General features: G+C 38.3%; 1 protein-coding gene and 1 long non-coding RNA gene across 5 annotated transcripts in view; both read left to right on the top strand.

Annotated features, from left to right (window-relative positions):
• The window catches only part of MAN1A1 (mannosidase alpha class 1A member 1), a 164,788-nt gene that overhangs the window by 1,380 nt on the left and 137,160 nt on the right, over positions 1-26,248 (top strand). The window lies entirely within an intron of this gene.
• LOC125938867 (uncharacterized) overlaps positions 1-26,248 on the top strand; it is a 31,017-nt gene continuing 4,769 nt past the window's right edge. The window contains exon 1 of the long non-coding RNA XR_007462842.1: positions 1-26,227. This is a non-coding gene — a long non-coding RNA (uncharacterized LOC125938867). The remainder of the gene's footprint in view (positions 26,228-26,248) is intronic.

The raw sequence follows: 26,248 nt of genomic DNA, 5'->3' as shown, positions 1-26,248 counted from the left end.
GCATCGTACTGGGAACCCCTCCTGCCTGGCAGCGTTTTTCTGGGAGAAAAGACAAACCTTTGAAACTCTTAAGACTGTAACATTAACGTGTAAGCGGACATAGAGGTTTTTCGCTTCCACCAGGTGCAATGTCAAAGGCTCTTTCGTTTTCCTTTTTTCGCTATCGTAGTACATGTAGCCAGTTAGGATATGAGGTTGAATCCCGTTGCTTTTAACTTGCATGCTCTGGTAAGCATAAGCCACGAGAGGTACGTATTACCTACATGGGCAGGTGGTGTGCAAACGTCGTCTTTCACTGGCCACTACACGGTTAATCGTCCCTGCGAACACTGACAGCGAAGGTCCCAAACAGCCCCAAAATAAGGCTGGGACATGGCTTGAAATAAATGCAAAGCATCAATCGCGCAGGATAACAGAGTTCTAACAGCAAGCCAGCACACCCTGGTGTGGCCTTATTCTGCCAGGTGGCATCCTGTGTACACTTACAGACTATAAAGGTGAAACTTGAGAACTCCCTATAACAGGGGACATGCTGTTGTTTACACTTTAAAAAATGAAACATTTAAAGAGCCAGCCTATTGTCTCTTCTTGCATTTTTAATGTAGCCAGAAAAAGAGTATTTTATGTGATGCAACAGGTTTGCCTCCACAGTAGCACAGAGATGACAAAGTTAATCTAGGACAAACATGGACTTTGATAAGTCTTTCATAATTTCTTTCTCGTACTTGTAACGTATGGTTACTTCACTGGCTTAAAGCTGAAGGGGACCTTAAAAGTCATTTAGGGCTGTCAATTTAAAGATGAAAGTTGAGAACCCCAAAAGCCCCAGAACCAGTTAGTGACCAAGTCAGGACTTGAAGCCCCGTCACTGTCACCAGTCAGCAGGCTCTTTGTGGACATGCTTCCTTCCACGGCTACTCCCCTGTGTAAAACTATGCCCGCCTGGATTTTTACACAATCCAAGAGCTGTAGGAACCATATTAAAAGCATTTCATCCCAAATCATTCTAAAATGCATTATGAGGGGAAGTAATATTTTTATCATTTAAAAAATTTCACAGTCTCTGAAAATAAATTTTGTGTTTTGATATTGGGTGGGTAATCAGGAAAGGAAGCATCCTCATTCCCCCATTTTCAGAGAATAAACAGAATTTTCAAGTTGGTGAAGAGGTATTTAGCGTGAGTGACTACAGAACAGAGGCAGCTGGATTGTCACAGGATTTATGACCTTAACTATAAGACCAGGTGAATTTGGTTAAGCTGTAATTGAGCAAGTTAAAGTGGATTTGAATCCCTTTCAGTTTACTCTAGGCACGAGGAGGGTGCCTTCTTCCTTTTGTGCAGGTAGCTTCCTTCAACAGCCCATCAGCCTTTCTACTTTGGGACTCTTCCTTAGGCATAGAACCCCAGACTTGAGGGAAAGGATTTTATGCACCTGGACAACTTCTGTCGTGCAGATTCCCTTCTCTGGGAAGCCCTTCAATCCTGCCAGGGCTACCACACCAGGAAAATGGGGGAAAAAAGCTCTACTTCTCACCAGTTTCCCTCTCCTCTTCATCTCCCATCCTCCTTAAAAATCTCCAAATGAAACCTGTATGTAAATTAACCCCAAATCTGTATGTTTACGTTTCCCTTAGGTTTAAAACAGTGTAATTCACATGTTTCATGCCTTTAAATTCCTATGAGCTGCCACTTAGTGCAGATCACAGTTGTCCAAAGAAATTATTTCAAATACTAAAGATGCATGGAAGTTAAAAAGCGATTGGTACTGACCAATAGTGATTAAAAGTGCATTTAGAGCAGAAGCAGTGGGAATTCAGGACAGCATATTAACAGTATGTGTATCTTCCCGTATTAGATCCATGTTATCTCTCTAAATCAAAAAGTCTTAATTAGCCTTATAAGGAAAATTTATGTAGCCTTCTGTGTCTGTGTGGTGCTAACATCTTAGCAGTTAGATGTTTTGAAACTGCCCAGTCTTGCATAAAGTGGTGGAACTAAATGTGTTCTTTAAAATTCCATGTTGCTGTGAAAACCCAAAAAAGCTGACATAATTAGCTTCAGTGTTTAGTCAAAAGCTAATGGGAAGAAATGGATTATGGTTTTTCATCAGATTAGTTCAGGCAGATGTGCTCCTTTGTAAACCACTCCCCCCCCCCAAAAAAAAAGTAACTCATGCCATTCTGAAACTGTGCTGAAAATGTTCAGGTTTAGAGGGGAAAGAGTGGTTATCCATTGTGAATAGAGTGAGTACCCTGCACTTTAACTTCACACTTTTAGAGTCTGTTTCTGGCACCACCGTGGACATTTGTCATGGACCAGTGGATCTTTGCCTTGGTTTTGATCTTTGTTGTTCCTGTATTTTCTAGTTTTCTTTATATACTTAGGTTCTCTATCACACCTGAATGTACTAACAGTTTTATAGCTAAAATTTAGAAGGTATAGGCAAGTCTAATATGTTGAGAGCATAGACTATAATTTCTGAGCCAAACATTTATTTTGTAAATTTGGTTTAAAGGCAGCGAATACTGTTTTTATACTTTCAACGCAATTGTTACTGGCACTTTGGTAAATTTTTAACAAATTTGTGCCACTAGCAGACAGCCATAATTTCAAATAGGATATTGCCTAGCACCCTTTACAAAAAGGAATTATATGCTGTTCAATACTAATTTGATGGATGGTAAATCTTTGATGTAAAACTTAAAATTGAAACCAAGATACCCCCCCCAAAACAACTTTGTAAACCAACTCTGGAATTTCCCTGAATTTTATAATACATAATACATATTTTCATGAGTTTGATCTTTTTAAAATTGTACTCAGGTTGTGCTTAATGTAAAAAGCAGTGTTAAAATAATGAAGTACAGAAGTTAAAATAGCACCATGGAATTTTTAGAAGAATAGTTTCTCTTCTACCTTGACTTTTTTTTTTTTTTTTTTTTTTTTTTTTTAAATCGGGAAGCTCTTTTCCTGTTTTGTTTTGTTTTGTTGAGTCTATACAAAGAAGTTGCACTGTCCTTTAGGATTAGAGCCATATTCCTAATTTAGAGGATGAATAATTTCATTTTTCATCTATTGGAATTATGGAGAGTCCTTGAGTAATAGGGGCTGAAGACAGTTAAGTTGTCAGAGGGATTCCTCCTTTCTCAGACTGGAATCTCCAGCTGGAATCTCCACCAACCTAAATGGGATAGAGGTGAAGGGGCTGACAGTCAACTTTGGGTCTATCAGGTAAGGCTTTAGGACTGGTTAGCCATGGGTCACAGTTGTCTCTAGGCTTCTCAAAGCAGTCTTTAGTTTTTTATTCCAGACCTGTTTATATGATCATAAGTTTAAAGAAAATGTTCATATTGATAGCTAATGGTTAAATACATATTTTTATGCCTTAGTCTAGTCTTACGTTGTTCTTGAGTCTATAAGTCAGCTATTGACGATTAACCCCTTTTTATTAAAGATCAGATGTAGGAATAATCTACCTTGACAGACTAATACTTTTATTTTGAAACTCAGCTTTACAGTTTATTTGTATGGGTAGTTCTGATGTGGAAAATAATATTTGCATAATACTAAAAGTCACAATTTGAAGACCTGACTCCAGAGGAACTGAAATACTCTCAGTTTACCTCACCTATCCTGCTCATCCTGGTCTGAAACGCACTTGATATTAACAATGGGCAAATGCCAGATTCCCCCACCCTTCGGTCTTTCCCCAGAGCAGGTAGGTCATAGAATGTTAATAAAATCTTTTTTTTCTCTTTAAATAATGAATAGATGAATAAATTCAAATTTCAATGGTCTAAGTACTAGAGTAGATGCTGACTGTTGAATATTAATACATGAAAGCAAGAAAAGACTGTGAATGGATAATCAATTACGTTCAGCTTAATTTTCTGGAAGCTGTTGATAATTTGAGAGGAGTATTCTGTCTTCCTCTTTAAACTAGGCCTGAGAACCTAGTTAAGGGTATGAAAAGTGGTTAAAAAGTGCATTTTCAAGTCAATGCTTCTGTATGTCTTCGGTGAGCTGGTAAAATAAACCATCCTAAGAAATATATCTTAGTATTTCACATATGCCTTTGTATGACATCTGAATTTTTGGATTTCAGTGGAGAGCTTACATATTTGTATTGAATTATTCCATAAACTGTGGTAGTACAAATTCTTTATTAAGGAGAGTTTAAAGCATGTGTCTCAATGTCAGAGAAGAGGAATACCCACAGACCAGTATGAGTGATGAGGGACAAATATACATGGGTAGATCAGCACTACATTGGAACCTGATTATACCCTCTGGCCCAATAGAGAACCTGTGGCCTTTTAAGTTCTTTATGGTTCTACAAAACCATAAAAATGTATGTGTTTGTCAAAGATGAGTTTTGAATGGTCAAATAGGAGCATCTACCTGGTGGACTCCAGAGATAGTATGAAATGCTTGACCCTAAGCAGATCTACATGGTAAAGGAGAAACCAGCATTTGGTATTTAAGGAAGAGATTCTTTCTTTGGGGAAACTAAGTCATGACTTTTCCCTCAGTTCTTAGCCTACTTTCTTGTTTAGTGTTAAGTAATTGAACTACCTCTAACTAACCACGCCCCCACCCCTTTACCCCCACTCCCAAACCTGTTTAAAGATCGTTTACGCAAACTATGCAAATTTTTTTTTCTGTTACTAACAGTATGCTGTAAAAATGATAACTCTCTGATTTTTAAAAGTAAATATATTCTCTGAGCCATAAAGTGTTCATTCATCTGTATGAATCCTTAAAGATAGCTCAGCTTATTCATTGTACAGTAGATGAAACTGAGACGCAAAGATTCTTCTGGAAATCACATTAGAGTTGAGGGTGGAAGAAGCCCTATCTCAACATGCTCACTGTCTTACCATGGTTTGCCTCCTAAATCAAATGCCACTGAAGTGTATAAATGGACTGGCCATATTCATTATTGGAAGGCCTTAATGTAGGATGAGTACAAAACACAATTCTGCAGTATTATAAATCTGAGTTTATATTAGTTAAGTTACATGAACTGTACTCATTGTTTTTTAAATCTTATTAGCGGCATGATTTAGAAGACCTCTTCTTTTTAAAGCCACTCAGGAAAAGTTTGATGTGGCATTTTTTTCTCTTTATAAAGATCTGTGGGAAGCCGAGGCATTTGTAAACATTCAGTTGGACATTCTTTACAAAGAGAGGTGGGGAAGCAAAAGAGAAGAGAGACAGCTTAGAGAAAAGAAGTGTGATTGTGTGGGGGAGTGCTTTCAAACTATAAATGTGCATATTCTTTTGACATTGCATCATGTGTAACAGAAGAATTGATAGCTGGCCTGCAGGACTGTATTTTTCAAAAAGTAGACATACATTTAAACATTACACCACTATGGGTTCTATATTGTGGGAGCACAGTTCTCTTTACCCAAATAGGTCCTGAAGAGTCTCCAGATGCCCTTGCCTGTTCCTGCTCCAACCACTTGCAGTGCTGTGGTGGTGAGAAGGGCTGGTCTGGAGGCAGATGACCTGAACCTGAATCTCTTCCATTTCCAGCTCTTTGACCTTAAAGGAGTTACAGTTTAATCTTTCTGAGCTTCACTTTTCTCATTTGTAAAATGAAGACCATAATGGCACCCATTTTGTTGGATCAGAGGTCTCAAATGAGATCATCCACACTGAACACTTCGAAAGATGTTCAGCGTGCCCAGTGTGTGTATGATAAATGCCACTTGCTATTATTATGGTTATTAGTTGCTACCTAAAGCTGTCAATCTAAGATTACATTGTTTCATACTGTTTAGTAAATCAGGAAGTGGATAATGAAGTTTCAAAAAGTTACCAAAAACAGTTCAAATTAAGTTTAGTGCTTAAAAGGATACATTTCCAGTTCATCAAGATGATCTTTCCAGACAGCTATGATTTTACTGTGTTACTGTCAACTCTGATTTTCTCAGATTCCTTCCGAATTCCAAAAAACTTCAGGTATCTTTAAAATGATAGACTTCTTCAGCTTCTGTACTTCAAGTATTTGTTAAAGAATTAGTTTCTTTCTCATAGTCAAATGTGCTTATTGCTGAACTGCCATCTTCTCAGAGCCATCACAGTCCTTGAGTTACCTCTTAGGCATTGAAACTGTTCCCTGAAATAGATTGAGTTAAGTGTGTTTTAACCAGTTTTACCTTTGGAGGAATGTTTTTAAGAAATGAGAAGAAAATTATTTTAGACTTGACAGAAATTTACTTCATCATGATCAATGCTATAATCAGAGCTCAGTCTATCCCCTAACAATCAAAATTCACATAAAGCATTTATACTTTATAACTCAAAGGTTTTGCCCTTCTTTGAGAGCCATGAATTGAGATTTATTAGGGTTTCTGGCCCAGAAAGACCTCTGAGATCCTGAAACCCAGTACTCATTTTCCATGAGACACAGGGCCCAGCGAGCTGTGACTTCCTGAAATTCCCCCCAGTGCACTAAAGTCAGAGCTGGGAACTGCGTCTTAGCCTGAAGGCTCCACTCCACAGGTGATTTTTTGACTCTAATGAGATCATATGTTTTGGAGGCTGGCTGGCCTGGCCCTCCCTCCTCCTCAGCCCTGAATGGCAGACCAGCAGTGAGAAGCCCCACTGAGACCATCCGAGAAGGACAGGAACATCTTTGCTTGGTAAGGTATTGCCTGAGAAAGCAATGCTGACTAATTCCTTTGCTCCAAAGAAGGGGGCAGCACTGCCCTACTCCCACTGGGTCCTGACACAGACTTCTGTGATCATTAGGTACTTGAAAGAAAACCAGATGAGATTAGGCTTAAGAGCATTTAAAAGGTGCAGCCCTCCTTTCCATCTTGAATACTCTGGCAGTTGCTTTAGGTACACTGATGCCCAGGAGTTGAGCAGATAATCCAGAACAGAGATAATAAAATTAAAAGGCCCGCTATCCTTTGTAGTCACTTGTCTTTTGTAACTAGAATGCCTGCCTCCATCAAGTCCTTTTTTTTCAGTCCATTTGTGTCCTGGTTCTTAAGCTTATCAAAGGCCCAGTTCCTGATTTGCCTCACTGCTTTCCCATCACTCTTGCTCTGCATCTGTTCATTTAGTGACAGGCCATATTATAGTAACTTTCCTTTGCACTTCTTCACACTTTGGTATGTGGGTCCCCCACTGGGTTGTCCTGTCCCCAGTCCTTAGTTCAGTGAGGGCACTTGGTGTGAGAGGAGGCATGGAAGAGAGGGATGAGGACATGAGGAAGCACACCAGCTTCCTCCGGGGGGTCTAATAACAGCATGCCATATGCTGACACCCTCTTTGCTACAGACTAGCAGGGATACCTGTTTGCCGAGGGTGTGCGTTTATGAGGAAGGGTGTGGCCAAGAGGCATGTAAACAGTCTGTGAACTGATGCAGAGGGAACTTAAGCTGTGCAAAGACCATGAGCTATTGCTGGAATCTATCTACCAAGTCCTTTCTCACTGAATGGTCTCTTCAAAGTCCTATGAGGAGCACTTGATTTTTCTAAGGGTCCAGAAGGCCCAGAGACAGGGGGTCAGGGCTCATGATCCCTGCTGGGGGTAGCCATGTCCAAATTCCATGAGCTGATGTTTGGGCATGATTGTCTGACCCTAGTTCCCCTTTCACAACAGTATGTGCTGGAACTGTGTAAAGTGTGTGTTTCCTCACTGACTCTCTGTCAGGGTATAAGGCTAAAGGACAGCCCTGTGGAATGATTAAGGAAGCGCAGGGGTGTGTTCCCAGTCTCAAAACCTCATTCCCAGCTGCCTGAAATTTTGCCATCAGTGCCTCCCTTTCATAGATGTATTGCTTCTTAAAGGCCGCTGTTAAAAGCATATCACTCAAGTTGCCCAGCAGAAATTATTATGCTTTGAGATTTGTCTTAGCAAGGGCGAGAATAGGTTTGTAGAAGAAGGAAATATCTTTCATTGTCTTATTTCATTGCAAACTAATGCTGGCCAGGGGTGGGTGGTGGTGGGGAGAACATTTAGAAGTACACAGGAACAGAAAAAGGAAAAAAAATATCCTCCACAGTCCTATCATTTAGTCACAGGTAATATCAACACTACTTCACCCCAACATATAGGGTTTTTCCCCCACAGTTATAACTGTGTCATTTTATGATAATATAATATATGTAATTGAAGTATCATAGTTTGTGTAACCATTCCTTTGGATCTGAACATTTAGATTATTTCCAGTTTTTATTTTCATATAAAAAATGCCGAGATAAACACCTTTGTCCATTAAGTTTCCATATCATTTTTTATTGCTCTAACCCCCCATAAGTAGGATTTCCCCTTGAATTCCTAGAAGAGGAAATGAATGGATCAAGGGATCATAGTACATTTTGAGGGCTATTTTCCGAAAAGAATTTATGCTTCCACTTGTAATATAGTGACTGTAGTCTATTGAATCTTTATAAATTTCATAGGTGATGAAACAGTATCTTGTATATTTAATTTGCGTTCCTTTGAGCAACAATTTCTTCTGTGTTGGTTGACTAGTTGCATTTCCTCATTGTGAGTTGGATAGAACAAGGAAGTTATTAAAGGGCAGGATTTATGGAAAAGGCAAAGCCTGGAAGCCCAAGGAGTGGGGTGTCCATCAAAGAAGGTGGATCTAACAAGCTGGCTGGTTAGACATGGGCTCCCAAAGGAGGCAAGGTCCTATAAGGTGATAGACAGCATTTTATTTAAAAAAACAAAAAACAAAACATACAAAAAAACTTACAATAATATTTGCTTCCTCCCTGAGTTGGACCCTTAGAATAAAAAAGTATTCTTTATCGATAGGGGTACTTACCAAGAACCTTGGAACAGTCTGCTTTTCCGCAGCTAAGACCCAGCCAGCTTCCATAAGCTCATCTTCATTGTTAAGTTCTAGTTGGGCTTTTGCATCAGATATTTGAGGAAAGTATTGGCCTCTTTAAAGATCTGGGGAAGGAAGGAGACATCCTTCTCCTTCTAGAATCATCAGGATGGTTTCTTAATATTTTAAGATTATAGTTGAAGATCAAAAATAGTCTAAACAGAATTTCAGAAGTGATTTTAGTGATGCCAGAAAATGGCAAGTCTTAACAAAGCTGATTTCTTACAGAAGAAAAATTATGTTATTTATTTTACAGGTATTTAATGTTTTAAATATGATAAATATGCATTTTGCGTAAGGTATTTTGAGAGTGCAAGAAAAGCATGATTTGCTTATGAAATTTGGGCTTTTTGTTTTTTGCTACTCCTTCAAATAACGTGCTTTTAGTCATGCGTTTTTAAGATAGTGAGGAGCTGCACATTTCAAGATGTATTTTTACTCTGACCTTGGTTAATTCATAAAAGTCTGCCAAACACCAGAACTGTTTCAATTTGGCTCTGAGACTGCATTAACATGGTGAATAACGATTGACATAAATGTACTATATTATTTTTATAAATTGTGGTTTAAGATGATAGTAATTTTAGAATGTTTAGGATGCTGTTCTCCGAGACATGTTATTTTTGTAGTCAACTAGCAGTGTTGAATGTTATGATGTATCTAGTCAACTACAGGTTTTCATCTCATAATTAGAAATGTTTCAACAGTCCATACTGTGTCCTCAGGAGTTATTAGCCCGAGTCAGCAATTTTATAAGGCATTCTTATTAAGTGTAAAAGGACCTCTACTTAGTAATTGGCGTGTATTTAATACATTGTGTATATTTACTCATATTAAACATTTTGGTTAGTCTTCATTATTTAATCCTCCTAGGGATTACTTAACTTTGGATATGTGATGAAGAACTTATTAGCTTAAAAAAAACAACAAAAAGGAAGCTGGGTGGGGTGGGCAATTTAAGGAGCATAAAAAATGAAGATGATTTATTAACTACTGCTTTAAGCTGTTTTAGCAGTTAGGGTGAATAAAAATTATGATTTAGTAAGTGGTCTATCAATAATAAGATAAAGCCATAGCATAGGTTAGAAGTACTTTCTCTTACTCCAAGAGAACTGTGATGTTGGCTCTTCATTGTTGTGAATTGGTTCCAGGACTAACATGTTGAGAGCGGGACAGAGCTTCCCCCTTATGTACCTAATGGGTCAGCTAACTCTGGGCCTTGCCCATAATAGGACTCCGTAAATATTTGTTGAATGAATGTGCTTATTTAAGCAAACATACCAAGAGGAGTTACTCAAGTGTGACACACCTACCCCCACTTTAATTTTTTTTTTTTTACATTTATTTATTTTTGAGAGACAGAGCACAAGCGGGGGAGGGGCAGAGGGAGAAGGAGACACAGGATCCGAAGCAGGCTCCAGGCTCTGGGCTTGAACTCACAAACCGTGAGATCATGACCTGAGCCGAAGTCGGATGCTTTACTGACTGAGCCACCCAGGCGCCTCTACCCCCACTTTATGTAATCACATAATCCAAAAACGGTGTCCACTCATCTTTGAAGCCCCTTCTATGAATCATCATAGGCTACAAGCCATTGTCTTTTGAGGGAAAGCTTGATACTTTTTAACAGTCAAAAGTCATTCATAATCAGATCTAGTGAATAGAAATTAATCAATGTAGGAAATACCTTTAACCATTTTAAAGTTTTTTTCACAATCATTTATAAAACGAAAACCTGTATTCATTTTCTTATATGATTCATAAACTGGCTGTGAAGATTTTTCATAAAAAACCTTTTGACCGGATGTAACAGTGCTGAAATCAATGTAGATACTTGTGAGATATTTTTGGAAGTCAACACTTAATTGAATATAAAAGTTTGTGTTTGTTTAAAAGTTAGTCTGCTTTATGTTTACATTCACTATTTTATTTTTCAGGTGTGTGACTTTTAAATTAGGTAGGGTCCTCATTCATTTCTATTCATTATTATCTAGAGTTGTGGACTACATTTATGAAGAGTTGTCATTTTTCTTAGATTTCAATTTTATACATGAGACACCTAATTAAAGTTGGTTTGGGTGTCCCCCTTCCTGCCGCTCCTGCCAGCAAATATTTTTGAGACAATGATGTTTTTATAAGTAATGTTTACAGTACCACCCTGAAATGAAAAGTAATAGGTTAGGGGTTATTTTCCACTAGAGAAATTAGAATTTAATAAAAATTTCTCTGTAAGAAGGTGTGATATTTTGCAAAAGAACCTTGGTCTCCTGTTTTCCAATTTAATATTTTGTAGCTCCTGAAAAGGGCCATCTCATATAAATAATTGCACGGTAGAAGCTCTGTGAACTTTATGAATTTGCAAATGGTCCCTTTTCTAATTCATTCTGCAGCTCACTATTAGATGAATTTTCCTAAAACATCACTTCTCTTAAGTCACTTATCTCAGAGGTTTTAGTGGGTCTCTATTTCCTGTGGAGTAACAATTCAAACTTTAGCCAGCCTCAGAATCCTTTGGAGGACAAATTAACACAGATTGCTGGGCTCTGCCCCCAGAATTTCTGATTCAGTAGATCTGAGTAGGCCCTAGAATTTGCATTTTTAGCATGCTCCTGGTTGATGCTGATACCACTGGCCAAGTGACTAGAGTGTGAAAAATATTGCTCTAGGAGGAAGTCTCCATTCCTTGGGCTGGCATTCATAGTCTTCTATAAATCGGGCTCTGCTTCTTGAATCATACATAGCTCTTAAATTGGGAGAGACTTTAGCTTTAGTTAAACTAAACTAAACTGCCTTAGCTAAACTTGCATAGTTACTGTCTCCAAAACACTTGTTTTGCCTTGTTTAGTTTATTCCTCTCAGTTAGCATGTCCTCTTACTTTCCCCATGTTCCCCATGAAGCCCTTTCTCACATTCCCAGCCTTTGCTGCTCTTCCCTTCTCCAAATTCCCATGGCATTTGTTATCTCTGTCTTTGCCCTGTGGGTTGCTAATTCATGAGCATATATGTTATCTTCCAACTAGATGTTAGACCCCCTGAGTATGAAGAGACCTTTTTCTATTCCATCGGTTCGTGGTCCAGAATTAACAATGGAAAGAAATTTGTCTTAAATGTAACCAAATTGAGAAACAATTCAAGTCTATCACCAAAATTCTAGTCAGACAGTGAAGCACTGTGGCAGAGCAGAATCCCTTCTGAGCCTCCCTTTCTACACCCGTGAAATGGGGCTAACATTTCTCTTGTGCAGAGTCCTTGTGAGAATTAAAGTAGAAAATGTATGTGAATCTCTCCGTGTAATACCTGACACATAGCATTCATTATTAGTATTTATAGTATTTTATTTGTCAGTAACTAGGGATTGGTTGGAGTAGTAAGCTTGGACTTTTGTTAAGAAAGGGATTGTCGGTAAGTAAGTGGATTCGAGAAGTCATTTCCAGGAAAGAAGGGGAAGCTTTGGCCGCAGTATTGTTGAACTAACCAATGCTAGTTCACTTGTATTTTCTGCTGTTACCTCTGTACTTTGTTGTTGTTGCCAAAATTCCTGCTTCCTGTGACAGGAAAGTAAGCATTGTTTTGCCTTGTTTCAATTGTTATCTCACAGAAGTGATGTTCATCCTTGGGAAGACCATAGAGGGGGTGACTATTTATCAGTGTCCACTTACCTCTAGCTTCCTGGCCTGGTATGTCACACAATGCTCAAACTGACGGAGGAGAAAAAAAGCAGGGGAGAATGAAATCTGGAGAAATACCTTAAAGGCATGAAAAGAAATATTTTGTGAGCTGCAAGGCTGAAAATGTTTCATTCAGAGATAGCTACATGTATAAATTTAGCTCAATAATTAGGCATATGGCGCTTTCATTTAGGAAGTATCTACACCCTTTGTGATAAGATCCGCTGATTATTAGAGCCGCTGCAGCTTTAACCACGTCTGCGGCTGAGATTCCTAGTGCATTTAAAACAAGAATTGAAGAGTGAAATGGAAAACGGAACTAATAATTTGTTCTTGGTTGGTTTTAATCTGCTCTTTATTAACTTTGTAGCTTATGCCTGGAGGATTAGATTTGGAAACAGAACATCACTAATGTTCTAAAAGTTTACTTCCTTTTATTGGAACATTATAATCTTCAAGGCTTTCTGAAGAACATTTTAACTGAATTTAATCTTAACCTAAGAAACAAGACATAAATTCTTATGATTCAACCTAAAATAATAGAGGGTTTTTGACTTATGGTATTATTTTAATTTTTAAGTCATGTCACATTAGATTTCAAAGTAGGATTTATTTGATTAAAACTGATTAGTGTAGAGAGCTAAAGGTATTCTTTGCTGACCGTATGTTTTAGTCTCCTTTTTTCTAGCTGTTTTTTTTGTTTGTTTGTTTTTTTAACGCCCCGCTCCCAATCTATTTGTTTCGGTCTTAGAATTTTAAATCTACTTGACTGACATTGGTGGTAAGGAAATAGGAAAAGCTAAATTCAAAAGAATCTTGCATTTTCTATGCCTTGACAATGTTTCTAAAGTTGATTGAAATTGAATAGACAATAATTTTATAAATAGGAGAGAGTCCTATTCCAAGATATAGCATAGTGTGATGAACTAAAATACAAAAAGTTGCCCTTGGGGGAGATGCTGTGCATCTATTTCTTTCTTGATGCTTCTTTAATGTAGTTCCATTAGAATATGCCTGTAAATCTGGGATTCAGTGTAGTTGCTTCTGTGGTTGTAGTTCTCCACCCACCTGTGATCTGTAGAATTACACTCTAGGTTTTCATAAAGTAAAGGCACTAGAATTTAGGCATTTTGAAGGGACTTCTTTGGGGACTAGAAGTTTTAACAAACTATATTACCAGGTTTGAGTTAACTGACTATGGATTTCTCATTAGGAAAACGTATGTATTCTTGATAAGTAAAAGCTCTGACCTAATTCCTCTAACTTGTCTTTGATGTTGTAATAGAGGTTTAGAATTTTAGAGCTGAATATGCCGTAGATAATTAACTATTAATTTTAGCTGAATTAGTTTAGCTTAATTTAGCTATATTTTTTTCTTTCATACTTTTTTAGTGTTCATTTAGTTTTGAGAGAGAGAGAAAGAGAGATAGCACGAGTGAGGGAGGGGCAGAGAGAGAGGGAGACACAGAATCCTAAACAGGCTCCAAGCTTGGAGCTGTCAGCACAGAGCCCCATGTAGGGCTCGAACCCATGAACCATGAGATCATGACCTGAGGCAAAGTCGTACGCTTAGCCAACTGAGCCACCCAGGCACCCCTTTTTTTTCATACTTTTTAACCCATGCTATTAGTCATCTTTCATCCTTTTGTGTTTTCTCTCACAGAGAGGTGGTGCTAATGACACAAAGGCAGATAACAGTAGCAGAAGTGGGATGTTAACTAGTCACCTTAATCATCAAGAAGGGACTATGTTATCAGCGGGGACTCTTGCTTTCCTCGAAGTTTAAGAGGTGAATTCCAGACGTTAGCACTGGTAGATCACCTTTTCCCTGACCTGTGGGGCACTTGCTGCAAGGTTTTAGAATTCCTTATGGAGAAAGCTGTCTAGTTACATGATTGGTTGGCATGTCTGTGGGCCTTTGGCTCTCAGTGGAATTGCTGGAAGGCTGTCTCAGGAAGGAATGCCTTTGACTGAGTCAAAATCTCAGGCATCATCACCATAGGGTTGTTAGGGCTTTCCAAAGCACTGGGGGATTTTTGCAGTCAGCACTTTCAAGAGCTGATCTGAAGGTGGTAAACTAAACTGGTAAGGAGGGAAATCCCTCTTCCATCTCTAGGTGAGACCACTGCTCTTGCACTTCACTCTGGAGTACCCGGTCTTCACAAACCCCAGAGGCACAGAACACATTAGTGATCATAAAAGAGAATGTCTGTATATAATGCATTCTAGAGTTTTCCATCATTATATAAGAAGCCCCCCATTAGCTGTTTCTTTCTTAAACAGAATTTTGCCTGAATATTTGAGATAACGCATTTATTCCTTAAATGACTCTTAAACTTCAGCTATTAATTTGCAGATATATTTAATTTATGAACAACAACAACAATAGCCATTAATTTTCTCTTTTTCTCTAGGTTTAAAACAGAGGTAGCAGTTAGGACCACACATTTAATAAAAAAATATACTTTCTCAGTTACACTCTATAACATGCTTCCTTCTTCCTCCCAATAGAATGCATGTTATTCTTCTTGTTCTGAGAATAGCCCCTTTAAGTGATTTTCTCTGTAGCTTGATCTATAGATAATTAAAACAACGAATAACTAGATTTTTACAGTCTCATCTTTGTATGGATTTTGTCTCTTTTATCTGTAATTTTAATTCTAGAGGGATGAGAAATATGAAAGTAATTATAGCATACCATTGTTGAGTGTTTACTTCTTATTAGGCACTGTGCTAACCACTTTACATACATAAACTTGCTTAATTCTCAGAACAGCCCTGTGACTTCAGTCTTATTTTCCCCATTTTACACATAAGAAATTGGGGTCAAGAAGGGTGGTGAAAATTGCCTGGGGTTACAGAGCTTCTGGGTGGCTCACCTGGGATTTGACATTGGCTCTATCTGGCCCTGGCACAAATCTTCCCAAGACTGCATTCACTCCTGGTGAATGCACCCCCCTCCCCTTGCCTTGGCGTCCTTGAGGATCTTACCTGTTTTGACTAAGGAACTGGGAGTCACTGGAGTCACTCCTTTGCCTGAGAAGTAAGGGGGAAACAGGAGCATGAGGGTTGATATTCCATCTCAGCTTGTGGCAAACAACCTGCTGGGTTTTTGTTTTTGTTTGTTTTCATTTTAGTTTTCAGTTTGTTTGTGCTGTTGTGTCTTGTTTTTAGACTTAATTCTGAAAGTAAAACCCATGATCAGTTTGTTTGCAAAGGCTTCTCTTAATGATATTGTGGTCCACATTCAGCACATGTTTATTAGTGTATATTAATGTAAGCATATACACCTTAATGATATGTTTATACATAATGTATACATGATTATGTATATGTATATAATTATCTCAAATTATACGTTAAGCATTAATGAAAATAATTGGAAGTCCTGGAAAGTTGTTTAAGTCAAAATGGAGAGAAAGAGGACAGTCTCTGAAAAAAGTCTAAATTTGCTTCCTTTCTGGGGCATGTGGGTTCATTGGACTGTAGATTTCAGCTCGGGTCATGATGTTACAGTTCACGAATTTGAGCCCCACACTGTCAGTGTGCAGACTGCTTGGGATTGTCTCTCTCCCTATCTCTTTGCCCCTCCCCTGCACACACACACACACACACACACACACACCCTCTCTCTCTCTCTCTTTCTCAAAGTAAATTTAAAAAACAGTTGCTTCCTTTTCTCCCCTTAGTCTTGGGGCAACTATGACTCCTAAATTTTAGAATGAATAATCTTGCAATTATTTAATTTTTAAGGGAGACATTTCATAAAGTATGACCATAGTAACACAAGTGAAATATTAATTTTAAAATTCATGATGAGGTATATTACCAAAAAAGATTTGAGTCAAAGTAAGCATCGTTACTGACTTGACGCTCAGATTTTACATAGAAGTAACAACAAAGCATGTTTAATTGGTCCTCGATGATGATACATTGGACAGTATAACTCCTTCTAAAGTATATTCAGGTGGAGCAGTACAGTAATCATTCATATCCAAATGTTTTTAAAAAACAACTTTAATATTAATTTTCTAAAATAAGCCAAATGAAGAAACATTTCCAACAGTGCTCTTTCCAGAAATATTTGGGAGTACTTCCTTGTACAGAGCACTGGAGAGACAACAGTAAGCAAGGTATATGAGACCAGTGCCAATCTGGAATCCACAAGGATAGGGAGGAGAAGTGTGATAAGTGTTCCAGTAGGGGAAGTTTGGGGTGCAGTGGGGGAGTGTGATAGGGACCATTAGCTCAGGTTTAGGAGTTTCAGGAATACTTTCTAAAAGTAGTAGAGCATTAGAGGGGAGTAGAGATTAGCCACTTGAAGAGCAGGGGGAAGGGGGCACAGAATAGGGAGAGGCCTGTGTGAAGGCCCCGAGGGTAAGCCAAAAACTGAACCAGCTAAATGAGCAATGAACCAGCAATTGAGAAGCCAGTGCTAATAAATAAGCCAGAGAAGTAAAGCAGAGAAGGGATCTCACAAGGTGTGTGGACTTTATCTTGAGATCTCTGGGAGCAATGAAAGGGTTTTAAATTGAGGAAATAATCTCAAGTTTGTATTTTGGGATAAGGTTGGAGTCAGGCACGTGTTGGGCTTTGCAGTAATCCAGGTGAGAGGTGATGATGGCTTGTTTAACATGGGGGCAGTGGGGATAGCCAAAGTGGACAGATTGTTGAGATATTTAAAAGATAACATTTACAGAACTTTGTGAACACTTACACGGAGACAGATGAAGGAAGTAGAATCAAAGACAGTGCTTGGGTTCCTGGTTTTTGTGCATGGGGTAATGGTGGGGACCTAGGCAAAGTAGAGGAATGGAGAGGCATGATGGATTTGGTTTGGCGTGCTTTGCATTAAACGAGAAAGATGTCCAAGTGTAGAAGGTCTCTCACAGGCAATTGGAAATAAAGAGCAAGCACTGCAAAGACAGGACTGAACTAGAGATACCAATCTTAAGACCATCAAGCTGCAGAAGTAGATAAGCTCTCTCAGGGATACAGTATCCTACTATGAGAGTTCAAGACCTAAGGCCCGAGGAACATCAACATTTAAGGGATGCACAGGGTAAGAGACACCAGGGAAGGAGCCATCAGAAGCACAGAAAGAAAACTAGCAGAATATGGCACCCTGGGGCATTTTTGGATATTTAACATTTTAAGTAGTGAGTGTCAGCAGTGTCAAATGATGCTGAGAAACAAGATAAGGACTAAGAATTGGCCTGCAGATTTGGTAACAAGCAGGCAGAAATAGATCCCTACTAGAACATATTCAGTGGTGTATTTGGAGTGGAATCCGTAGTGCAGGGGAGGGAAGGAAGTACAGAGACCTTTCTTCCAAGAAGGCCAAAGTGGTTGGAACTGGAGGGGTGGGATGGTAGCTGCAAGATGACTAGGGGCAGTGCAAACATTAAGTACAGAAACAGTCAGCTTGCTGGGCACTGCCAAGCACACATTTGGGGCTGGCGGCCGTGGATTTGTGATGGCTCCATCTGCTCACTTGTTTGGTTCTTCTTTAGCAGGATTCAGCCACTCTGACATAGTTGAAGAAGGCAGACAAGTAGATTGACGTAGTCTTGGGGTTTTCCCAAGTTTTGTTTGTTTGTTTTGTTTTGTTTTGTTTTGTTTTGAGAATTTGATGCAAGGATCATTTTTTTTTTTTTAAGAATATAAATCCACTCAGGTTAAAGAAAGTGGGTAGGGATATTTATTGCAAGATAAGAGAGATTATGTCATGGATTCAAGTCAAGAAGTGCAGCAAGATGCTACAGGGCCTAGAACTATCAAGGGATCTGGAACCAAGACTGCTATGCCTCTAGTTTCTTATCCTGGGTTACTTGATCTTTTGTCTGTAGACATATCTGTTTTATTCTTTCCTCTGCAAACAAACACTTTCTTTAGTTTCCACGGCCAATGAGTTAAAGTACTAATATTCCAAAAAGTGTCTCAGAGACTAAATTCTAAATTACCAGAATGGAGAATCTGACCCAGCTGTAGTTAGGTGTCTAATCCACTATGGCCAAGTGGTAGAGTATTGATTTTTAATACCAATATAGCCATGACACGGAGCCCCTTGAGTGTTGGAGAAGACAGGGTTGCCTGGATACACAGAGGTCTCCCTCCATCTCTGCTGCATCCAGCTGCTTTTCTTTTATTGGAGGTTCCTTTGTCATGGGACTACTTGTTAGAGGCGGATTGTCTGGGGTTCTGTATATATTCACTACAGAAAATTCTGCCTCCTTGAAATGACAGTTTACCAGCATTTTCATGTTGTTCCACTAACTATGATACAAACATGCCTGCAAAACACTAGTTCATGAATCAAACATACCTGCCCAGAGATGTTCTCTATTTAACAGCCTCTCATAGTGCTGCTTCATAATGGGATAAAGTTCAAATATTTTAACCTTAATGGTGGCCAATTCACACACACACACACACACACACACACACACACACACACACGAATTTGATTCCACGTTTCTAAAAAAAAGATCAGGTCTTAGCATTCTTTGGAAATTCTACCTGTCCATCCAGACCCAACTTAAATCTTATTAGTTCCACAAATTCTTACCTGTTTCCCTTCAGCAGAAAATCATTTGTCTTTCAGTGCTTTTATGGCTTGCTTTGTTTAATCCTTTATATTTACTACACATTCACTGTTAAAGGCAGCACATGCAAAGGCAAAGAGATAAAAGATCTCATGGCTTTGTCACTTATTAACAGTCTAACCCTGTGTAAGTACACAATGTCTTTGAGCCTTTCTCATCTGTAAAATGCTTTCATGGCTGTTGTGAGGAGCCTGCGAGTAAATGGATGCAAAACCATTTGCTTCCAGGATGGTGCAGATATTTATTATTTAAAGAAATAGTTTGGGGATTGAAAGACTGGGTTTCTAAATCTTTGTCTGCCACTTGGTAATTTATGCTGTGGCAGTGGGTAAGTTACTGTTCTTCCTTGTTCAGGCATGTTGCATGCTCTGTTAGTTTTCTGTAGTTGCTGTAACAAATTACACAAACATAGAAGCTGAAAACTATATAAAATTAATGTCTCACAGTTCCATAGGTCAGCGTGAGTGGGCTTCTTTGATGTCTCTGCACTGGGTGGCCTGGTCTCTTACCTGGAGGCTCTGGTTGAGAATCCACTTAGAGGTTCATTCAGCTTGTTGACAAAATTCAGTTCCTTGCAGCAGCAGGGCTGAGGTCCCAGTGCCCTTACTGGCTGTTAGCTGGGAGCCTCTCAGCTCTTCAAGGCTGCCTGTATTCATGTTCACAGTGCCTCTCCCATTTTCAAACTGACAACACCTCACTGAGTGCTGCTCAGCTAAATCTCTCACTCTCCCTTCTGCTGCCTCTCTTCTGCCTCAGCTAAAGAACATTGTCTGTTTTCAAGGCCTCAGGTGAGTAGATTGGCTCCACCTTGATAATCCAGGCTTCTCTCTGTGTCTTAAGGTTACCTTACCTGTCCTTGGATAATTAGGTGTAACTTTCGTTACATCTGTAAACTGTCCTTTTGCCTTGTAAAATTACATTTCACAGGTACCTAGATTAGGGAGCGGACATCTTTGGGGGGATTTCTACCTACTACTTGTGGATACTATGTGTGTGCGGTCTGGGAAGACTGGTGCAGCCCATATACAAGAGCTACTCAACAGCCACTGGCGAATCGGTTGGCCTGTTGCTATGGTTTATGATCGACCAATCAGGCTGTTACCCAGGAGGTACTTCGTGCTTCAGGTTACTGGTAGGGATAACCCAAAGCAGAAGCAGCGTTTTATAGTAGTTTCTCTGTGTAACCGATTCTAATTGCTATATGCATATAAACAGGGAAGAGACACCAAAGATACATCCACATGTAAAGAGTGTGAATAAATAAGAATATTCTATTCATTATTCTTAGAACTTTTGTTTTGAGGCTTTCCTAACTTCTTTTGATAAATTATCTTATTTTATCTCATTATTGTTCCTGTTTTACCAATCACTGTTCTGAACTCACTAGGGGTATGTAAGGTGTCCGATATTATAAGACTACTAAAAATCTTGAATGAGAAATAATTGTAAGTTGTGTTTGTTCTCCCTATGTCATCGCAGCTATCATGTGGAAATTAGGAGCCAGACTGCTTAGGTTTGACTTCCCTCTCTGCCACTTATGTGTCCAGTGACCTTGGGCAGTAACTTCACCTTTCTGTACTTCAGTTTCCTCATCTGCAAAATAGGGGTTAAAATAGGCTCTACCTCAGAAGAATTGTTATTGAGGATTAAGTCGAATTGTGCCTAGTTCATAGTGCTAAAAAAGTATTAGGATGATTATTTTAATTTAACCATTTGTTTCAACCATTGTTTCTCAACTGGGGCTATTTTGCCCTCCCGCAGCCTTTGCCAGGAGACAGTTGGCAATGTCTGGAGATATTGGCTATCGCATCTGGGGATATGTGCTACAGAGCATCTGATGGGTAGAGACTAGGGATACTGATAAACTTCCAGCAGAGCACAGGACAACTCCTACAGCAAAGAATTATCTACCCAAAATGTCAACAGTGCTGAGGTTAAGAAACCATGTTTTAAATCAGTGCCCTTTTATGGTTTTAGTAGCAACTTCATTTGCAAATAAGATAATCACGTTTAATTAGTGACTTTTAACACTGAAGATACTCATGCCTGACAGACATGGGGCTCTGGGTTTACAGTAAAATAGAGAAAACATTTTCTGGTGTTAAAAAGACAAATCTTTGTGTATCTATTTTTATATGTAACAGATTCTACAAGGGTGTGCTTAACCCCTACAATACACAATTAGGGGTTAGAAATACTCGGTTCCTGTGAAAAATTGAGTGAAATTTTTAATTTTCTTCATTTCCTAATTTTCCAGTGAGCTTTCTTCTGGAGATCTTAGGAAGGAAATTCTTTGAGTTTGGGGATTTGCTGTTGCAATTTACATTGAAACTCAGTAATAGGCAAGATAAGTACCCATTGTAGTTACCTATTTTGAATTTACCTTTATTGTAGTGTATTGTTTGGAAACCCTAAATGATTTTACCAGTGTCATTTTTATTTCTATTATATAAGGCTTGTGTATTTGCTGTTTTCATTCCCTCCCATTCCCTTCTTATACATAAGTAATGACTTAGAATATTCTCCAATTACTTTTTTCTCGCTATCATCCCTCTCCCCTGTCACCTCGGTCTCAAGTTTAACTAATTGAGTTGTCTTTCTCACTATCCATTTGTCTCAGAATTTGTTCTTCTGATGCTTGGGTCAGTTAGTCATCAATACCTGAATTACCACTGGGTACAGAGAGCTGATTAGCCTGACATCCTGGGAGGGAAAGAAAAGAATCTGGGTACATTCCCATATCTTCCACTGTGTTTTGTACCTGGAGAAACATAACCACAAGACACAAACACAGCAGTAGCTTGCAGATCTGAATTGTTGTGGCTAAAGCAGAAGGAAACTGACATGCTGAGCACCAATTAGGTACTCAAAAATACTTAATAATGGATTTCATGTTACGTAAGACAGTTGCTAAGTATTGGTAAAATACATGATTGTGATCATGTTATAATGGAAATATATTTTTCTTCTAGCTAACAAATTCTTGGTTTTTACAAATGTCAGCAAAAAGGAAGTATTTGCTGAAGTGAGGATGACATCTACTCCATTCTTTTTGGGTCATTATATTACAACTTTGAATCTACAGGTACAAAGAGAAACACCCAGGCACTTCATTTAAAAGGAGCAAACAAAACATTTTCCGTACAAACCATATCGGCCATACTTTGTCATCAGGGCTAGAAACTGGGAAAAACAGATAACAACAGAATTACATTTTTTAATGTGGTCTTTTGTTAAACTTCACAGGTTCATTTTTGTGGCACTTTCTAGAAGTGGTGGAACAGTGATAACTACTTCTTCACAGACTTCATGATTAAGAGGAATTCGGTTTAAGTATAATTGGCATCTTTCAAGGGTTTGGACAAAGTCCAGCTTGTTTCCTATGATCTCAGGCTGTTAGAATAGAGACCCTTATCTGTCCGCAGCTACCTCACTGTAGACTTGGTTACACCCTTGAGCACCGTGTTAAAAATCAAGCTACATAATAGTTGAAAACTAGTTAAAGCCCCCCTTCAATTTTGAAATGACTATTACCCAAATCTTATTTTGCCACTTCATTATTTAAAGTCTTGTGCTGAAGACATTTTGGAAAAACTCTTAGCTTTACTTTGCTACTTCATTATAGCAAAACTATTAGCTTTACTAGTGAAATGTGGAGGAATGCCTAAGTTTCTGTATCAGGAATGACTTGAATTAGGGGAGGATACCTTGAATTATAATGAATCAGCATTTAAATATGTTACTCTATAGAAAAAACTTGTAAATTGGATTATCTCAGTGGCAACCATCACAGCATTGTGCTTCTAGTCTTGTGGAACTGTACATGTATCGTGGCATTTTATTTGGTGGACCAGGCCAATGGCTAATGGGGCCCACAGACTAGAGACCATGCATGCTAGGAAGGCAGTTCCTTTACAAGGGATGGTTACTAATAATCCTGAGAATAGAGTTGAGGCATGAGTCTGGGTTGCAAAGAATATCAGCGAAGTATATCGTGTTAGTCATGGATCTGAGTGGAACAGAGCCCAGTACCCAAAGATCCAAGTCAGAGAAAGGAGAAAAAGCAGAAGTGGAATCAGAATTGAAGCTCTTAGTAACACCGATAAGAGTCATGGACATACAGCTGTGTAAAGTTTAGCCACTGGTGGATAGGAATGAAATGTAGTGTTGACCACGTAGCTGTAGATGCTCAGATGTTTGTGGAAGGAATGAACAGTTTAGCTGGGCACAGAGCAACAGGTGGGAATGGAGTTGGAATTGGAGTCTGTAAAGTCCAGTACTGGAACAGGCAGGCAGTCACACCCGAGGCCACTCTGACACCCGCACCTTTGCCCAGCTTCTTTCCTGGGCAAACAAAGATAAACATTTACAGGCCATGCATTTGATCCATTAGATCAGGACCTTGGATCTTTGTCGGTGAATTCAAAGGTGAGTAATTAGTTGCTGAAAGGGCATCCATCTTCTAAGACAGGGCTAAGGAAGCAGGTAGGATGGACAGATTCCTCTTAAATACTGACAGAGCATCCTGGGAGAAGGCAAAATATTCTGCTAGTTCTGAGGAACATTTTAAACAAGGATATTTTAAATCAAGTTAAAGAGTCCTAAGCCAAGGACAGTATTTTATATTCAGTGCTTGGAAGGTATTTTCTGTCAACTGTAGAAGGTCATACTTCTCTATTTGGAACAACAGTCTCGTTTCCAGAAACGAAGGATATGGAATTCTAATATTGTACAAACAATGAGAAGAAAATACATGGTAGAAGAGAGTCAGTTTATATGGAAATTGATAGTTGAAGATCACAAGTATACTGACCTTTTTAAACCAGATTTGGTGTCGTTATAATAAAACATAGGAAAAGTTGTATTCTTGTACATATAAATATATAGACATATTTGAGGAAGAGAAGTTTTACACTGAGAAAAAGAAATTGTAACTCAGCTGTGTAACTCTATAAAAGTAGACAACAAATATTTCAACTAGTGTGACTAGTTTTACTAACAGGAAGCATAGTATTAAGTAAAAATACCTTTTACATGTTTTTTTTTTTTTTTTTTAACCAGAGGCCTTTTCAGATAGCTTAAGCTATGTAATATAGTTAACAATAATGGGATGCAAATATTAGAGTAATTCAGTTTTTACCAGCACTGTGGCTAAATTCTATTATAGAAGATACCTTAACTAATATTTGAGATTTTCATTCAAAAATATAACATAGTCATCTTTAATGGCACTACTTACTTGAATAATTTATTCCACTTAGAAGAAATATTTTCCTTTTTTCGAGCAAGGTGGAGGAAAAAAACTCACATTCTTCAATAAAGTTACTGTTTTCTAGGTGAATCCAGAAACCCTGATTACATACCTATTATTTTTTTAACCACTTATGGCTCTCCCCATAACCCCTGCAACACATTAGCCATTTAAAGCTTGGACAGAGGACTCCGGTACCATAATTTCTTTGATAAATTGTATTATTTATTATTTTGCAACTATTCAGATCAAACCTTTGGAGTAGTTTCAGCTAGCAAACAATATTGTGAAAGTAAATAATGCAAAGAAAAACTTCCTGTTTCCCCTAATTGGAGGTATGGCTTAAGTCCAGTTCTGATCTGATCACTCAAAAAACAACCAAAGGAGAGCTACTGAAATGTCAAATTCATTAGTGGTGTTTGGTCTATGAGTTAAGTAGCAATAACCTTAGTTTCAACTTATAGCTGAGGGGCAGGCCATGGTTGTCCATTCCATCAGAATGATGCCTCTGTGGTGCTTCTGAGTTCACACTCATTTATGGTAGCAGAATGGCCACTCTGACAGCTCATCTACCCACATCTTGCCTTCATTTAGGGCAGAAAGAAGAGGTAAAGCAGAACTACCAACAGACGTCAGCGAATATCTCACTTGCAGAACTTTGTCACATAGCCACCTCTAGCTGTGGAGAGGCTAGGAAAGCACACATTTGGCTTTCGTATCTTATGTTCTAGAGACAAGCAAGAGAGAAGGAGACTTGGGTGTGGTTAAACCAACCTATATTATCTGCAATATGTAGAATATATATTCATTTTTCCCCATTTTTATTATTGTTTTTCATCTTTGTGTCATCTTTTTAAACAGTAAAATAATTTGACTTCTGCTAATAAACTTGGCATCTTTTTTTCCCTTCTTCTTAGATTTATAAAGGTCTTTGCCTGCTTTTTAAGCTGTAAAACAGCTGAAGAAAATTGGAAGTCATTTGTACCCAAAGCTAATACTAAGCAATGCAGTCTACTTTAACAGGTCACTGAATTTGGCATATATTTAATTCTGGGCACTTGCCATCCTGCAACAGAAAGAATGATTATTATCTTTTTCTACCATTCGGGGGAAAAAAAAAAAAAAACAAACCCAGGCTTTGTCAGATTTTAAAGCTTTCACAGAATGGTTAGAGTATGCATTTTCAAGCCCAGGAAATACTTGCCATCACTTACAAAACATTTCAGATGATCTTCTGCCCATAGAGAATCATAGTTTATAGACTGGTGATAATACAAGCATATGAGATGTTAATGCTTACTTTAAAAATCATATCACTTACAGTCCAAGATAATTGTTTTCCATCTTCAGTAAAAGTCTAAAAGAAGCTAGTAGAAAGAGCATTGAAAAATAATCAGTATCTCTTTACTTTTTTTTTTTTTAATGAAGGTGTTTAGTGAGAACTCTGATGCTGCCAATTTAGGAGCAATTTATAGAGTGCTACTGACATTTAAATACATTTTGAGCAAGATGTCTTTTTTCAGTAGCCACAAAACAAAATTATTAGGGTGTTCCGTTGGTGATAAAATGTCATCTGCTGTGAAACCAAGAACAAAATGAGCTAACACTATAGGGTGTCCAAATAAACACAAACTAACATTTTTCAAAGGAAGGAAATTTTAGATGTTAAAATTAATGTAAAGCAAAATTATTTTTCATTGTATGTAAGACATCTTTATCCTACAGGGCACTAGAAGCAAGAGGTAGTCTCATTTTCATTTCAATTCCTTAATCTACCAATATATTTAATGTTTCTCCTCTATACCAGCAAGGTTTTCAAAAATAGAAAAATTAAAAGGTGTTTTTTTTTTTTTTATTT

This window comes from Panthera uncia (assembly GCF_023721935.1).
Source record: "Panthera uncia isolate 11264 chromosome B2 unlocalized genomic scaffold, Puncia_PCG_1.0 HiC_scaffold_24, whole genome shotgun sequence".
Taxonomy (NCBI): domain Eukaryota; kingdom Metazoa; phylum Chordata; class Mammalia; order Carnivora; family Felidae; genus Panthera; species Panthera uncia.
The sequence above is the reverse complement of the archived record's forward strand: the minus strand, read 5'-3'. Positions and strand labels throughout refer to the sequence as shown.